The sequence below is a fragment of the Pygocentrus nattereri genome, chromosome 19 (genome assembly GCF_015220715.1).
Source record: "Pygocentrus nattereri isolate fPygNat1 chromosome 19, fPygNat1.pri, whole genome shotgun sequence".
Taxonomy (NCBI): domain Eukaryota; kingdom Metazoa; phylum Chordata; class Actinopteri; order Characiformes; family Serrasalmidae; genus Pygocentrus; species Pygocentrus nattereri.
This window is the reverse complement of record NC_051229.1, coordinates 30,810,599-30,821,063: the sequence shown is the minus strand read 5'-3', so window position 1 is coordinate 30,821,063 and position 10,465 is coordinate 30,810,599. Positions and strand designations below refer to the sequence as shown.

Here is a 10,465-nt window from a genome sequence, read left to right as displayed (position 1 = left end):
GGTCTTCGAACTTGGGTCCGATTTCATTTGGGTTTCTTATCGTTTTTGTAAGTTACACGACGTGTTCTTTGGGGCCTCGACGGTTTTATTGGATCGCTCATTGTAATGAAGTGCAGGCTAATCCGCTCGAGTCCAAATCTCATGGCTTTTGTTTATTTGCTTGCTTGGTCGGGACAAAGGACGTCTGTCTATCTCAGCCAGGCCGGAGAAAGCACATGTGCGGGCACTTATTAATCTCACAGCTCGGTTTTATGTCGAAAATCGAAAGTATGAGGAGAGAAAAGCTGTTTGGTTTGGTTAATATTGTCGTTTGTGTGGCTCTAGTAATGCACAATAGCTCTGGCTCCCTCCCCCTCTTCAGGATGATCAATCAGAGCAGGAGGAGAGAGGAGGAAAAAAGCCCCTCGTATAGATTAAAATCTGCATTTTAAACAACGGAACAGCACAGAAAGTCCATTTCAACACTTCTGCTTTTAAAAACGGGGTACATAGGTTGAAGAAATGAGTCTGTGGATGTGGTCTGGAGCTCATTAATGGCTTTTTCTGCTCTGATGTTCACCATAAGGCTCGCTCCACAGGCTCACCCATGCAGTGTAAATGGGCTGGTGGGAGAAGAGAATCCATAGCAGCTGATGGTGAATTCTCCAAAGCGTGGGCCAAGACCTGCATGGCATTTTGAGAGACTGCATAGCCCTGCACAGTCTGCTCAGTAGAAGTCATGCATGGTGTGATTGTGAGAAGGCCCACACCTTCAGTGTTGGCAAAGTTTGAAGCCTTTCCCCCGACAGATATGAGCCACTTATTCTGACAAGGAAACAAAAAGCGCCTTTGTGACGAGCCCGGCTTTAGTATATGTTTTCGTTCCTTAAAATAGTAGTGTTAAACTTGAGTGCAGTGAAAGCACGCATGCACCTAACTCAATAAAGAAGCCGTGAGTGGTTCATTCTCACAGAGATTTACTGTGTCCCTTTAAGAGGCCTGCATATGTGGAAATGTGATAACTTTGCCTGTAATGAAATAACACTGGCACTTATTTAGCAACCTTGAAAGGTTCCCTTTCATAAGGGAATCAGGTTCTTCGCTTTAAACGGAAACTTTACGTTCAATTTTCTCTGCACCGGGCTTGCAGTACGAGTGGCTTTCCTGTTACGAATATATCGTTGTCGTCGGAAGAAAACCTTGTATCTTCAAAATGAGAACTTTGCAGCAGAAGGAAAAAACTCACTTTACTTTCAATGTAAGTCAATGGAACCAGACATTTCTCCCAAGTCATTTTGGGTCGTTTCTTTGGTCCATTCATTGTGAAATTTACATGCGATGTATAGGAGCATGAGTATTATCGAATTATGTCAAAAACTGAAAATCTCCAAAAATGGAGATATGAGGTTTTCCTCCGACAACAGCGATGTGTGGACGTGCTGTGTTGGAGTTTCGTCTGGAAAGATAGCAGCGTTTTCAGTTTGTTGTGGAAGATTTAGTCAAGATTGGCTCAGCTTTACTCAAGGTTGATTAGATCTTTCTGTCTCGGGCAGAAAATAGTGGACCATAATGCATGATTTTAACATAATGGGTCTCATCCATGTCTGTGTTAAGGTTGCATTGAGTGTTTTCAGATTACATTGGACCCCACTGTTAAGATTAAGCACCTAGTAGTGACGATGTCTAATTTCACCGTAAAATTGACGACTTTTCACGTGTAATGAGAGAATATTCCCTGGAATTGTTTACACAGAAAGGGTTAACACGCCGGGAGTTTGACGGTGTTGCAGTGCAGTGTAGCATGAGCTAACGCAGCTGGGGTTCGGCTTTGTCCAGTTGAGTGTGGTCAGTTTTGTCTGTCTTTGTTTAAATCATAACGGTGATCGGTGCTGATGGTTTCCCTGAAGTGGACAGGTTGTGCTGGTTAGTTGGAACCTTTCTGCCAGGGGGTTATTTCATTTGATGTTCTCCTCCTCTTTCAGCTGTGCCAAACTTCAGTACCAGACCAGAGTTAGTGCTTGTTTATCGTTCTCTCACTGCTTGGTGTCTGGACTTCCTCTCTTTGAACCTAGTAGCCACAAAGAAACTGCAAATGAGGTGCAGAACGTCCTCACTCTGATCTTTAACACCTTCACTGCTATGCAAGCCCAGGGTTTCACACTCCTCTCAGTTCAAGGAAGCCAGCCTCACTTCACGTCGCTTCACTGAGCCTCACAAGCACAGCCTGGAGCTTCTCAGCAGGCAAGCAGCGCCTCGGAGTTCAGCGGCCTGGCCGATACTGAAATATCGATATACATGTCGATATATCGCTACTTCCCAGATAATGTGTTTCAGTGTCAGATGATTACGTTAATGAACCTAAGCTTAAAAATGCTTTACAGACCTGACAGTTGGTTTTGATTTGGCCTTTTTTTGTTCGCTTATTTCTTTTAACTTTATAGTACCGTGATTTGTATCTTTTGATGTCACCCCACAAGCAGATAGAATAACTTTTTTCAGTTTTTATGCACAGTTTCTGATTGAAGCATCCAGCGAATGGTCTGTGTTGCGGTTCAGTTTTTTGTTATTTAGTAATGGTGCTAAAGATGAATATTGTAACGCATGCATTGCTTTAGCTGTGTTGACGATGCATCGCCCTGAGTGACGCGGACGTACAGCTGACGCCTTTTTCTGACGTCCATTGTTGGAGTTCATGTCTTAATTATAATAATTAATTCTAGTTTGTGTTTGTGTGTAACCCCTCCCCCCATGCCGGAGTCTTATAAAGTCCTTGGAGAGGAGGTTCCAGCTTTGAGTTGGGCCTGAGGATTATTGGGTCATGCTTTGTTACCCAGCTGTAACCCCCCCTCCCTTCTCAAAGAGGGGAGGAGGTGTGTGTGTGTGTGTTGGGTGGGGGTTGTTAAGAGTACAAAGCTGTATTGGGGTGTCTTTATAGAGCCTCCAATGGTGGCAAGGAGGCAAAAGTTCTACCAGGATTCCAGCCAGTGGCCACTTGCGTAAAAGAGCTTGAGTGATTTTTTTTTTTTTTTTTTTTTTTTTTTAATATATGTAAAATTATAATATATAATATCAATAAAGTATCTGTCTAGCTATCCATCAGTGTGGAAAGTTTGTGTTTTGGGCATACAATTCTTTGGAAAACCTTCAGTTGGCCTAGAACTTTTACATTATGTGGATCTTTCCTTTGATGGTTCTTCAGGGAACCTGAAAGATTAAAAAAAAAAAAATATATATAATGTGGCATCGCTCATATGAACCCCCTTTTGGCGCCTTTGTTTACGAGCATAAGTGAAGGGCATAAAATCACTTCATGGAAATCATTAAATTGAACATGAGAGAAGTCCTTAAGGGCAAACAGAATTTTTAGGTCTCAAGTTTCATCATTGAAGTTTCTGGTTGTTGCAAAAACTAATAAGAGCTGTTCAGAAGTTTAATGCACTGCACTTAACCTCTTATTGACCAGGGTACATTTTGATTTGTCCATTTGAATGTATGTGACAAAAACATGAGGCAAATTATTCAGTAACTGCATGAAATACATGTAAATTTTAATTTTATGTATTTTTTTTTTATTCTAAATGCTCACCTCAAATTAACAGGAGTGTGTTTTCTGAACAAACATATTGCTATACGCTTATAATTTACTGCTGAAAGCCAAAAATCTCAGAGGCGCTTCGAATTATTTTATAAAAGGCATTTTTACAGAGCAGATCACTGAAGAGACGCCGTCTGTTTATAGCTTATAGACCAGATTTGTGGAAAAACAGGTCGACTTTCAGTAGAAAAAACACTGAGTTCAGCTTTTTTTATTATAAGGGTTTAAAATGACATCATCTATTTGACTGGAAAGAAGAGTTACAGCTTCATACGACGCCCAGCTTCTGAACATAGCTTATGAAATATGAACGTCATGACTAATATGAATAGTTTTGGAACCACTGGTAGTTCCAAGGAGATGAAAAGTCCACCCCTTAGCTTAGGTAAGTAGTTTTTTCTAAGCCTTCAACATAAGCCTTTGTCGTTTTATGCATGTAGCCACTGTTACGCCAGACCATGGGACCTTGTTTTAAGTTAGAGTTTTGTATTGGGCGCCGTTTTTGCCTGGGACATCTTCACCATGACTCAGACCTTCTCAGACTGCGACGCCGCCTCGCTCCCCAGCTTCTCGCCCTCGTAAATATCTTTCTCAATCTTCGGATTTTGACAGGCGCTTTTGGTGTTAGTGGTTTCTTTAGGAATGAGTTGAGCTGTATTTCATCTGCAGCGGTTGCCACGTTTTGGGCGGGGGTGTGGTTCAGAGCAGTCAGTTTTCAGTCAGTGGCCCCTTCATTTTGCCATTATTTATTAGTTTTAATTTCAAAGGCGTTCATTTGCAAACTAGACATGCGAGAGCCCCTCTTCTTAAAAGGCGTCAGCCACGTTTGTTACAGAGCAAAACGACTCAGACAAGATACTGACAGTGACCGTTTGATCTTATATACTACGGCACGTTATTTTCATCTGTTTTTCCCACTTCTAGACAAACCACAGCTATTTCTGTGCTTCTTTTTAGGACAGTTTTGAATGAAAATGACTTTGGCGGGAGACACAGTGGAACCAGTTTATGGATTAGACTGGAGGGCGTCGGGTCATAATACAGTACGGTGCTTTCCCAATGTGGAATTTCAAAAGGAATGGCAACATGTGTATTGCTTTAATTTTTTAGGTCAAGATTCAATAGACAACATAAGACCTCTGGTGAATGTATAATGAGTTGGGCTGCAGCTAACAGTTATTTTCATTGTTGATTAATCTGTTTGAATGATTATCACTCGATTAGTTGTTGCAGCTCTAGTAATAAGTGTGCAGTATTGAGTTTTTAATGGAACACAATATGCGTTAATATGCATTTCATAATGCTCCATGCCCGCGGACCACACTGTGATGTCTCTGGTCCCTTTTTAGTACCGGTTTCTGTTCTCTTCGAACGCTGGCGTTGTTTTTGGTCTTTGTAATCGGGACGCATCTCATCCAGCCCCATAGAAGTTCAACAAGGGACCGCTAATTCCGCTCCCGTCTTTCAGCGCCCACGCCGACAATGTTTAATCAAGGTAATTAATTCCTCGCCTTCAAGTCTCAAAGAAAATCAGTTAAACAAATCTTCTTTTTTTGCACTTATTAGGAGTTCGTTTTTGAAGGACACGGTCATTAAACACTTTGTCTTCCTCCAAGTCTTTTATCAAAGGAAGGAAATTAATTTGGAAGGGGGTGGGGGGTGGGGGGTGCTAGTCAGGTACCTCATCAGCACAACATCAGTGGAGAAAAGTGGGAGTGGGGGTGGGGGGGGTGGGGGGACTTGATGGATTAAAAAAAAAAAAGTGGGGGGCTGGAAGAAACTTCAGAAGTGACTTACTGAAATGGTACGTCGTGAATTAAAGAAAATCTTGAGCCCCTGTATAGATCATACAGAATAGACCATGACTGTAGGCCAGAATGGGCTGCAGGACAAAATGACAAGCTTTTGCTATTTATTTTTGTTTATTATTATTCGTTCCTTCACTGTAAAGTGGTTCATCCAAACTCTGTTAATCAGCACTCACCCCACCCCTGCAGTCACTCTGTCTGGCCGAGTTTATCCAGCTACTAGTTCAACTGTGTTTTTTTTTATTTATTTATTTATTTATTTATTTATTTATTTATTTTTTTTATTTGAAGTTTGATCTGTGGCTTCATACAGTTCAGGTGAAACACCTACAGCCACGAGTCTCTTCAGTTACTCTCTCTAAGAAGGCCCACCTCCTTTCCTTTGATGTGATTGGTCAGTGCAGTATGAATGCTCAAGACGAAGGCCACTAGTCGCAAGGCGTCTCGGCTCATAACCGCATACAGTGTGACTTTAGCATCTTTTTAACGTCGTGGTGGAAGTGAAGCCTGCGGCTGTCTTAATTTTAAGAGACCCTTATTAGTCCCACAATGGGGAAATTTCACCTCCGCATTTAACCCATCCGTGAAGTGAAACACCACATACACACTAGTGAGCACACACACACTAGGGGGCAGTGAGCACACTTGCCCGGAGCGGTGGGCAGCCCAATCCGCAGCGCCCGGTTAGGGGTTAGGTGTCTTGCTCAAGGACACCTCAGTCATGTGCTGTCGGCTCTGGGGATCGAACCGGTGACCTTCCGGGCACGAGGCTGGATCCCTAACCTCCAGCCCATGACTGCCCCAGTGGATGAACTGTACCCATTTATCCATGCACTTATTTAGGTATGTTATAGAGAAATACAGGAGGTTCAGTTCCATCAATTCAGGCAAATTTTAGTCGTTGATCATGTAAACATTCCATCATATCCTCCCATCCTGGTGCAGCCGGCTTGTTGGTTTTGCTGCTTATCTGGGCTTTATGGTGACCTGTAGGAATGAAATGTATACACTCACATGCACACCTGTGCATGTTGTCCTTCACATGTTCTAAGTCAAGAGCCTTACCTGTTAAACTTTCTTATAGGAGCCGGTTTCCCTTTGATCTGCACACACCGTGGTTGATGATTACGCCAGTATCTCCCCGTGACTGAGCCATAATGGAGCTTTTATGTTTTTATGTGGCGGAAGTGGAGCCGATGAAGCACTAATGCCTTCTGAGTCATGTGTGTTTCTACACTGGTCAGCCCTTTTTTGCCTACTGTTTAAAAGTAATTACATAATTGCACATATTTTGCACAGTTTATGTATTGCATTCGATTTATTTTCTGTGTTGGTTCCCCTCTGTTTGGGTGTCATTGTCAGGACTTGAGGCATCTCAGAGGCCTTCTCTGAACAGGGGGCGAAGCCTTGAGGCAGGCCTAGTAGGAGCACATTTGGCTGTGATTGCAAAACAAATGCAGGAGAATTCCAGGGGAAACAAAGAAAAGGAGAAGGGAAATCGGCCGAAGCAGAGCGGAGCGAGCATGCGAAGGAGAGGGAAATGAGAAGCAGTCGTAGGAAGGAGCGAAATGCTGGGCAGTTTTGAAGTTCAGTATTGGAATATTTTCCACATTTATCACATTTTTTTGATATGTACGTTTGCGTTAATAGAGGCTTATTGAGTGCTGCTCTTTATTAGAAGAATGTCTGCAGCTCTGAGAGCTTGTTTTGGTTGGACTGCTTTGTTCCATTATCCTCGAAATGAATGTTAACCAGACAGAAAGCTCATTTCCAGAAAGGAAACTTGGTATTTCATTTTTTGTTTGGGTGTATTTTGGGGAGCAATCTAAAGCACCGAAGCACTCGGCGAGTAACACGTATATATTTCAGTTAACTAATTTGTTATTAATGAGGGTAATTGGTGTGATTGAGAATGTTAATGAATTCATTATTATTCTGATGCAAGTGATATATTGATCAGTTCGGAGCGAGGGATGTGTGGATATAGCATGGATAGATCGGGTGGAGGTGCGTCCAGGAGATTTGAGAACAGAGGCTGGCCAGAGCTCGCTTTGGTCCGAGCTCGCCGGGGAGGAGAACAGGAGAAAAGGCCCTCCATCTGTGGCTGTAACACTAAACTGAGGAGCGCAGGAAACTCAAGCAGTTCCAGAGCGCCGCCCTCCCCCACAGCAGCCCCTTTCATCCAGCTGAGATTTTGTGTGCAGGTTTTTTTTTTTCTGTGGCCAGTTCACATGGAAACTTAATTTTCTCAGTCTGGACTGAGAGAGGAAGGATAATGCTTGCTGGAGATGGGGTCAAATATCCTGCCAGAAGGCAAAAGGGGGGAAAAAGGGCCCCTGTCAGTGGCAGTTAGCGACGTGCAAACCTCTATGCAAATGGCACAGGGTCGCCATAAACTTTTAGCCCGGCTCATGTGAGCTTATTGTGGCCTTGCCATGCTGGGTGCGTTGACAGACAGCAGGTGGTATTTACCACCACGCTCATTGTGCTTATCAGAACTGATTAGAAACACGCAGAATCCCAGCAGGGTGACCATTGGATTGCCACACCATTTAAACTTCAGAAGACTTCAGCAGTTTTTAACCTGATTCCTGTGCGTCATTTCATATCGATTGATTAATACAGAAAATGTCGTTCTTCATAACTTTCAAGCTACGTTCAAAAGGTGGGCGTCGTACGAGGCTGTAACTCTTCTGTCCAGTCAAATAGACGGGTGGTGTCATTTTAAACCCTTAGAATGAAAGAAGCTGAATTCACTTTTTTTTGTCTAATGAAAGTCGACCCATTTTCCCACCAATCTGGGCTGTTAGCTAGCCTCTCTTCAGTGATTTTTAGAAAGGAATGCAAAGACTTCTGTTAATTTGAGGGGAGCGTTTACAAAAAATTAATTAATTAAAAAATTAATGACATTTATTTCATGCAGTTACTGAATAATTTGGTCAGGTAAATTCAGATAGACAAACCGAAGTATACCGTGGAGAATAAGAGGTTAGTAAAAAAAGTGAAAGCACGCAAATCCGGAAGACTCGAGGCATTTTAGATGCTTTAGGAACTGTCCTATAGACTATAGATGTGGCTGGTCGAAGAACCCCCCCCCACTGCGTAGGCTTCGTAGCTCTGCAGTGGCGTTTACACACAGATGGCGAAGGGCTTTCCTCTCATGAATATTTAAAGGGCTGAGAAGAGAGTCCAGTTGGCTTGCTAACTGACGTGTAAAGGCAACTGGTTAAGTGTTAAGGCCACATGTGATTTAATTAAGCCGCTCCGTTAATTGTGATCAGGCCTACTTCCCCACACGGAGAATGAATAAGACGTGGAGCGAGGTCACATGGGCGTGTAACTTGCTCACATCTCCTCTGCCTCGGTAACTGAACTCGAGGCCCTCTCGATGGCATCCCTTTACCGGCGTACCGTGTTTATTGTTCTGTATTGAATTGTTTGTTTCAAGTGGACCTCTGGCGCTTTGAAAAGCGTTCAAGTGTTCGGCCTTGAAGCCTGAGAGTTCCTTGCCTTCGATGCTGTCGCGGCTCTAATGGAGGTGCCTTTTGTCTGGCTGTGGGAGCCGTTTTCTCCACCCCTTAAGCATTTTAGAGAGAATGAACCCTTCGCCCCTTCGAAGCAACCTGCTCACGTTGGCATGCGACGGCCAGTCTGGGTTTTGCTGAATGTAAACATGCATCTCCACCCAGAGGTAAACGCACATTAGCAGCACTACCTAAGGGGCCCCTTCTTAGAAGAGGAACACGGGCATGGCTCAGTGATGGAACGGCTTATTCTGTTTCCTGAGCTTTTCAGTGAATCAAATGTGTGATTCAGTCTTTTCATTTAAGTAAGGCTGATTTATAGCCTCCTTTTACTCAGCAGTGCACAAACACATCAGAAGGAGGACGCATGTTTAGATCCCACCAAGCAGAAAATCAAAGAGCTTGTTACCGTTTAGCTGCCCATCAAGACGCATTGTTTTTGGGACTACATAATGAAGTGCTGCTCGTGGAGGGGAGGTAAGGGACCGTTCTGATTCTGTCAGTAATGCACATCTCCAAACGAGCAGGCAGCCTTTATTCTCTGAGCTCGCAGTTTGAGTCAGGTAAGAGTTTTGGAATTGGTGGCATTGACGCAACTAATTTCAGCATGTGTCAGTGACTCAGGTTCTCGCGTGAGGTTTTCAGCTTGACTAGACACCATGAGGCGGCTGCATGTGTGTTACGGAGGTATTTTTTTTTTTCCACACACAAAGCAGCGACTTTCGTGCTGCGTCACCTTTGCACACGGTCACACTCTCAGGTCCCCCGCCGCTCTTGCCGATTTTATTTCTTAATGTGTCTGCCGCGTTTGTCGCATAAGGCCAGTTACTGCGGTCAGACACGTTTCTTGTGATTAGAAAAGAGCAGAAAATCCCCAATGACTCAAAATACATTACTAAAAGGAGCCAATGGGCAGTTGCTTCAGCATTTCCTGTCATCAGTTATGGTCGTGGTTAACTGATAAATCTTTCAGAGCCCTAATACGCGTTAAAGGAGTTTCACTGTGGCTATGATGGACTCTTTGTGGTCTTCTGCCATGGCTTTCTCAGACGAGAGGCAAGTTAAGGAATGCACATTTTATAGTTTGCAGGGAGATTATAGCAGAAAACTATTTATTTCTATGAGTTTTTGCAAAATGCTGCATAGCTATAAGAATTGGTAAAGTTTAAAAGAGCACGTTTATTTTGGGGTTTGAGACCCAAACAGAAAACTGAATATTCTGGAAAAACATATGGTTGCCAGGAGTCGGGAACTACGTGATGCCACTTAAATACAGAGTAATGTTATTAAAACCAGTAACTGTCCAAGTCTTTGCTCCTTGCTTGGGCTGGAGGTTAGGGAACCAGCCTTGTGACCAGAAGGTCGCCGGTTCGATCCCGTGGGTTGACTTGAGCAAGACACCTAATCCCCAACTGCTCCCCTGGCGCTGTGGAAAAGGCTGCCCACCGCTCTGGGCAGGTGTGCTCATTGCCCTCTAGTGTGTGTGCTCACTAGTGCGTTATGTGCTGCACGGATGGGTTAAATGCGGGCATGAAGCTTCCCAGTTGTGGGAATCATAA

At 43.6% G+C, this 10,465-nt stretch overlaps 1 protein-coding gene across 1 annotated transcript in view; it reads left to right on the top strand.

The window, feature by feature from the left end:
- Positions 1-10,465, top strand: part of zswim5 (zinc finger, SWIM-type containing 5) — a 69,686-nt gene that overhangs the window by 1,237 nt on the left and 57,984 nt on the right. The gene's annotated exons all lie outside the window — the stretch shown is intronic.